Consider the following 7,261-nt stretch of genomic DNA (forward strand, 5'->3'; position numbering starts at 1 on the left):
AAGGACTCAACAAGATAAGGAGAAAACACCACCAGAGGTAGTAGAGACAAAAGCAAAAACAACAGACGCAGGAAAAACTGCAGGAAATGAAGGAGAAGAACAACAGGAAGAAACATCCCCTGAAACACTAGTAAGGGAAGTAGCAGCTGTGCTTGCTATATTGGGCACTCCAAGTAAGCAAAAGGGAAAGAGCAAAAGATAGACATCAATGTATTTCAAAGCCTAGAGGAGCACCAAGATTAAGGTAGGCAAGCCCCAACCACCATCAAAATAACCCATAATCATTGAGGATGCACCGACTGGGAAAAATAAGGAATCACCCTCCAAAATCTCTATCACCAATGAGAGAGGGAGTCCCAAAACCTCTACTTGGAAGGAAAGAGTCAAATTGATGGACTCCAAGGCAGTCCTATAGGAAGCTCAAACCTCTCTACAGGAGACACTGGCCAAGCTGAAAGAAACTGAACAATTGGAAGAGGAGGCAGCAGAACAGTCATAAGAGGAAGGTAAGGCAAAAGAAATACTTGACCCAAGACCTTAGCCTAATTTAGGCTCATTTTAAAATCTGCTAGAAGGTGGGAAGATCATCCCACAAAAATTTGATGTGCCTCTTTTCTTTGAATTAGAAAAAGAAAGGGTCAGAACCCACACTTGGATGCAAATTGCTAAATCTAAAGGAGTTGAAGATATAGGGTACATGGAAGACTAGTTGAGAGAGTTGAGAATGGAGTTGGGCATGGTAAGGCAGATAGAGAGCATTAGAAGAGCCCAAGTACAGGAAGAAAATGAACTGCTGAAAAAGAAGTTATAGGAATAGGAAACTCAAGGGGGAGACAAGTCACCAATTTTTGAAGGACAGCAACAATAGGAAGGTCCCCTAGCAGATAATGAAGCAACAGAGAAACAATAGCAAGAGGAAGAGCCACAGACTGATGATGAAATAATGATGAAATAGCAGCAAAAAAAAAAAAAAACTCATGCAGCAACTGAAGTGCTGATTTTGAGACTGTAGTTGCAGGAAAAGGAAGCCCAGATGGCCTACATGGCTAGCTGGGAAATGGAGGCCTTGCAGTGCAGACAACTAGCTAGATCCTATGCACTATATCTCAAAGACCAATGGCTCCAATTCCAGATCAAAACATTGGCCCAGAGGGGCACAATCCCATTCCAGAATTATGATCAGTTTATGCATTTATGTGATAATAGTTCAGCCGAGGATAGAGCCAAATTAGCAGAATTTTACCTCCATAATATGGCACTACCAGACATGAACTTATGGGATCCGAATGCTGCACTAGGAGACCTACAACTCATGGCTATGGCTTCCTGGTTGAGCCATGAAGATAAGAGGGCAGTGGAAATTCAAAGGATCATGACAAAGGAGCTAAGTGAACCCCTCATGATAAGGGCAGAACCAGAAAACCCCTTAGCTCTCATTTATGCCCATCAACACCTTGCAGACAATCCTCAAGTTCTCCCTGATTATGTTGATAGACAAGCACAAGCTATCGCTCATTTTGAAGATATGGAGAGACTATTTGGCGATAACTACCTTCATGCATGCATGAGAAGGTGGAATACCTTGTCACATAGCCTAAAGATCAGGGAGTATCACTCCCCAACCAGAATGAGGGAGGCTATGATGAGAGTGCCCCTATATAAACAATCAATGCAAACCTTGAAAGCCAATTGGATTGGCCTTAAGTTCAGTCCTCCACTACTGCTAGGACTGTTGGAAGGGGTTAAAGAGGAGGAAGAACAGAAACATTGGGAGGAAGTGGACAGAAAAGTAGGTTTTCATGACAAAGAAGAGGATATAACATCAGAGGCTTGGGATGTCAGGGAAGCTGTTAAAGCTATTAAAGATGAAGAACTGGATTAGTTTCTCAGAGGATGAGCAACCCATTCAGCGGGGGGTGATGATGAACCCCAGAAATGGGTAACTATATGGGATCATTTTGCCTATTATTTTCATTTAATATACCATTCTCCATAGTTTTGTGCATATTTTTGAATATATTTATGTCAATTGAGTGAATGGGGATAGTCACTTTGCCACATAGTCTAATGAGTGTTTATTGCAGATTTTTGGAAAATTGTTGGACAAGGACCAGGCATTTATGAGCAGAATGGTAGCTGAATTCGAGGAAATATGGCTGAGGACTTATAGGAGGGGTGTCTCCTTCATTAATGGCACCTTCCTCGAGTTCTCCATCAGCAACTCGGAGTACAAAGGCCACCACATCGATGATTCCAAGGGGCAGCCGAGCAAGTCAAGTAGGGTTGTTGTTATCTCCAATTTTAGGCAGCCGAATTCCTTAAGTTTAGAAGGACTGTTGGGAGTCCTAACTTGTATAAATAAGAAGGCTTCAAGCCTCAGTAAATTAGCCATTTGATATTTTATTTTCGCACTTTTTTGCAGCCTTGTACTCAGCTCATTTTCGAGCTCTTTTCGAAGACAGTTTTGTGATGTAACAACTATTTTTTGATCAATGAAGATGAATCCAATTTTGAACCAGCACTGGTCTTTTCAAGAGGGCTGAAGCACTTGGGTTAGGGCCCAACCCAAGCTTCCCAACACTTCCTTTGTGTATTTATATGTTTTTTCTTGCATTCATAGGATAATTTTTGTTGTTTAGGTTAAATCTTGCTTTGGTAAAATAGGTTTTTTTTTATGGTTAAAATAGTTGTTCTTGCTTCAAGTTGCTTAAGTAGTTTGCTGTAGTAATAGAGAAATATCCAAAAAGGCTACCAGCAAGTCTTGACCTCCTTTCTCCCTCCTTGGGACCATGATTTGAGGTCAAGGCACTACTGCTGCCACCAAAAACATAGCTTTTGCCCTTTATGCAATTACTAGTATGATGTTTTGAGTTGAAAAAGTAGATATTAGTTTGGATTCACATGCTTAGATCCTTTCTTGTTCATTTACCATGGCTTCCTCACATAATTTTTTGTTCATGAAGTTTTGTTCAGCAGGTCTCTGTTTTTAGGTCAAAATAGACAAACTCTGTTTTTTTCAGTTCTTGCTTAGGTCAGTTTTGGGAAGTAAGTGTGCATCTCACTTGTAAAACACTCCAACTTATCATTCATCCAGAGCACAACCTGTACCATTTCATCTCTCAATATTTCCCCATTCATTCGCCTCATGTCGCCAATCTACCCTAACTTCTGTGTTTTTGTACAAAGTTGCTTTCTTCCCCTTTGAATAAATCCAACCCTCTCTTTCATTCCTAATCTTCATTAACAGAGTCCTAGACCCTTCAACACCTTCATCCAGCCTTCATTTCCCTTTTCCCACCATTTTTCCACCTTCAAACCTCCAAAAGCCACTTTCGGCCTCCTCTTGTAGATCCTCTTGTAGAATCTCCTGTAGATCCCCTCTAGCCTCCTGTAGAAGATCATGCCAGCGATTTTTCAAAGTCTGATCGCAATGGAAGTCTCCAAAAGGGTACGATGGACTTCTTGGGACCTCTCCACACTTTCCTCATCTTCAGCAACAACAAACTCCATCCTTCTTTTCCACTAAACCTCTGCACAGTCACAACCAGTCAAACCATAAGCATAATAATCCCACATAAAAATACCCAAAAAGTACAAAAAGATGATTTCTTCTCATTTAACTTCAGAAATAGCTTGAATAAATGCAATTTACCTTTTCAGTAGCCAATGGTACCCACTTCAATAGTTTCCATCTCCTTTCTTGCAAAATTAGGGTTTGCTAGGGTTTGCGTTTCATTTCAGTTTTTCTTCTCTTTTTTGCAAGTAGAATAGCCCTTGTAGAGTTAGCTTTCTTCCATCACAGTAAAAACTTTTTCTGAGAAATCATAGAAGTTGGCTTAAGCTCCTAGCGAACTTGTGAATGCTGATCAAGTGACAGCCTGCAGTAAGAGCTAGTACTTGTGCATATAGCACCATCGCTTCCAAGTTTGTTACGAACTACCGAGTTGATAAAAGTAAAGAAGGAAGCCCCAGGAGTTGCAACATTATTGCTGCAATACTGAAGCTCACCAGTGAATGCCCCACTTCCTTTTGTTGCCTTCTTCTTCTCTTTTGTGGCCTAGGTGACTGCCTAATTGCCTTGGAGTTCTCTGAAAAAGCTTTGCCATCTTGGTGTTTAGCATAATTTGTTCATTTCTTCCTTCTTGTAGCAACATTCTACCTTCCTATAGTAGTCATTCCTCCTCTTTCAGGGTCTTATTACTACATGAGAGCCTTTTTCCCTTTCTTGTTGTTTTTTTATTATTCCTTTGTTTGTGCAGGTACCTGTGGTTGAAGATGCTGGTGTAGGTGCTGCTTTGGAGCTCCTTCTGCTCTTGGATCATCATGCTGGAGGCTTGCTGTTGTTATGATTTGTATTATGTGGGATAGGCTGCTACAGGATTTCCTACAGGATGTCCTCTAGCTGCTTCTCCCTAAAAACTCTTAATCATACACTTTGTTGAGATGGTGACATGGATGGAGAGAAAGATTAAAAGTGTGGAGAATAAGGAATACTCAAGTGATGCTCTCTATTCCTCCCTGTTTCCCTTCTTTTCGAACACTGACTTTTTTTTTGAAACTGATTTTGTTTTTAAGGGTGAATCTAGGGGTGATGATGGTGGACAAGGTATGGTGATGGAATGATGAAGGGGGCGCATTTTATTAGCATAGCAAGTCATTTATTTTCCTTAGGACTACCTCATGTAGGATTTCTGGGTCACTGTAGTTCCTACATGGTCATCCTGTAGAAAACACAGTCCCTTTGTAAACTGAAGTAAAGGAGTGGAAAAAATGACAGAAATGGTGGAAGATGAATGGTAATGAGTGGTAAAATGAAATGTGAGTGACAGGGGTCTCTTTGTGATTCTCCTTTGCTCCTTGACCATCCTTCTTGCTGACCTGCAAATGGAAATTTCATGAAAATGGAGAGGATGCTCCTTTCTTTTTCAAGAATGAAATGGGATGGATTAATGATGAATAGATAGTGAATATGAAGTGGACGGAGGGCTTGGAGTGTTGTGGTGACCTTGTACTTTGGAATAATTTCTTCTTTTAACTACTGCCCTCATTCCTTGAAATCATCACCCTTCATAATTTGACTTTTCAACATTGCATGAGTGAAGGAGTGAGCTGCAATCAACTAGTTGAAGGCGGCTGAGACTGCTGACTCATCCTTAGCTTATAAAATCTCATCTCTCATGCATTGACAACAAATTTCTAACTATAATATGCTCAAGGGAAGAGGTCAAGAATATTTTATACCTGTACCTACATGATGGTTGTTGGAGAGACATGCATGCTGCTGTTGAATTGATATTGATGTGTAGGTGTTGGATGGTGGTGTTGATGATCTTGATGTTGCTGCTAAGCTCTAGAGGAGATTCTTTGACCTCTGGATCTCCTTTAAAACTTCTCATTGCCAATCGTATAGGTGATGTTCTGTATCTTGTAGGTTTACAGGACAATGACTTGTTTTGTACATATCTCCCAAACAGTATACTGGATTGAGCTGAAAGTTTTTGAGCATGTTGCTATCATCATTATGCACCTTTCCATAGAAAAATTTTGGTCAATGGTTGCATGGATCTCTAGAAAAAATAAACATGGCTGAAGGTGATGGAGGCTGATTTCTTGGAAACCATGCACCAGAATTTGCTGAACTTGCTTGGGAATGTTAACATCATCAATATGCATCTCCCCATGAAACAACTTTTTAAATGGATGCATGAATATTGAGAAAATGCGAAAATCTGAAAGTGATGGAGGCCAATTTCTTGGAAATCGTGCACTGGAATTTTATGAAATTTCTTGTGCATGTTACCATCATCCATATGCATCTCCCCCTGAAACAGATTGGGAAATGGATGCATGGTTTTCAAGTTATGGCAAAAACAAATTTCTGCTTTATGTATTTTTTCATCTTGTAGTAAAACAGAGCATCCTGTAGTTTTTAGGACAACAAGGCAAATGAGTGGTAGAAGCTTGAAAATGATGGGCGGATGGTGAAAATAGATGAGGGTGATGAGTTGGCATATCCTTGGCCTTAAGCATTTGAGCGAAGTAGGAGGAAGTCAAAATTTGACTTCTTTTTACTAGGCTTGGCCAATTTTCCTTTTGGTACCAACTTGTGCTTGTTGCTTGCAAATGTTGGAGAGTACATGCATGCATGGAGCAAGGATTATTTTTTTTTTCTCTCTCTTTTTTTCTTCTAGACCTACTAGCCACCTCAATGAGGTTTTCAACTAGCAGGTCTACCTAGGCACCTCAAAGAAGGTTTTCACCTAGGATCTTCTTTTTTCTCTTTTTTTTTTTTTCAACCCATTAACTGCCTCATGGAAGTTTTCAATCAATGAGCCAATTTGAGGTGCCTCCAAGGAGGTTTTCACCTTAGATTTTTATTTTTCTCTTATTTTATTTTTATTTTTATTTTTTCTTCTTCTACCCTATCCTACGTGAAAAACAAAATCACTTTCAAGTATAAGAATACTTCCAATGGAGCCTTGTGCACATCAAGATGACAAGCAAAATGATGTGGGGACTTGAAATGTATGCTTTGACATGTACCTGGATTTCAGAGACTAAATCAATTGACTTTGAAAGGATCAAGCATAGATGAGGAAGAGAGTGATGTTGCAACTTAGTGACTGTCTAGAACCATATTTCAATATAGTTGTGATGTCTCTGGTCCACTTGTTGATTTAGATAATCTTGTATGTCTTCTTCTACCATGACCTTCAAGTCTTCCTCTTTTTACTGATTGATCTCTTGAATACAGGGAGGTTTTGATGGTAACCATGAGGAAGCTCTCTCGATCTTTGATTTTGATGTTTGCTCTTCATCAAGTGCAACCCATGATTCTATGATCTTCTCTTTTGAATCTTCTTCTTCAAGATGTAGTCCTTCAATGGTATCAAGAGAATCTATTTTTTGCAATACTCTTCCTAACTATGGTGAATACCATTGATCTTAATAGGAGATGTTTGGAAGTGTTGTACCTCAGCATTGTAAATGGACTGAGCTACTTTAATGTGTGGGTTTGGAAATTGTTGTATAGGTAGTTCAGTGGGAGTGGATATTTGTGATGGATGTAGTTGGGGTTGTGGTTGTGGTGGAGATGAATGGTAGGGATAACATGGAGTTGGGTATGGAGGATATTGAGGAAAATATTGAGGATGTTGTGGATGGCTCATTGTCATCTTCATCCATTTCCTCTACATTCTTTGTCATCTTCTTCTTCTACCTGCAAAAGTGAATGGTGATGTCGCTCTTACTACACAACATG

Source organism: Pinus tabuliformis, chromosome 6 (genome assembly GCF_031772625.1).
Source record: "Pinus tabuliformis cultivar Carrire ecotype Pingquan chromosome 6, CPIR1, whole genome shotgun sequence".
NCBI lineage: Eukaryota > Viridiplantae > Streptophyta > Pinopsida > Pinales > Pinaceae > Pinus > Pinus tabuliformis.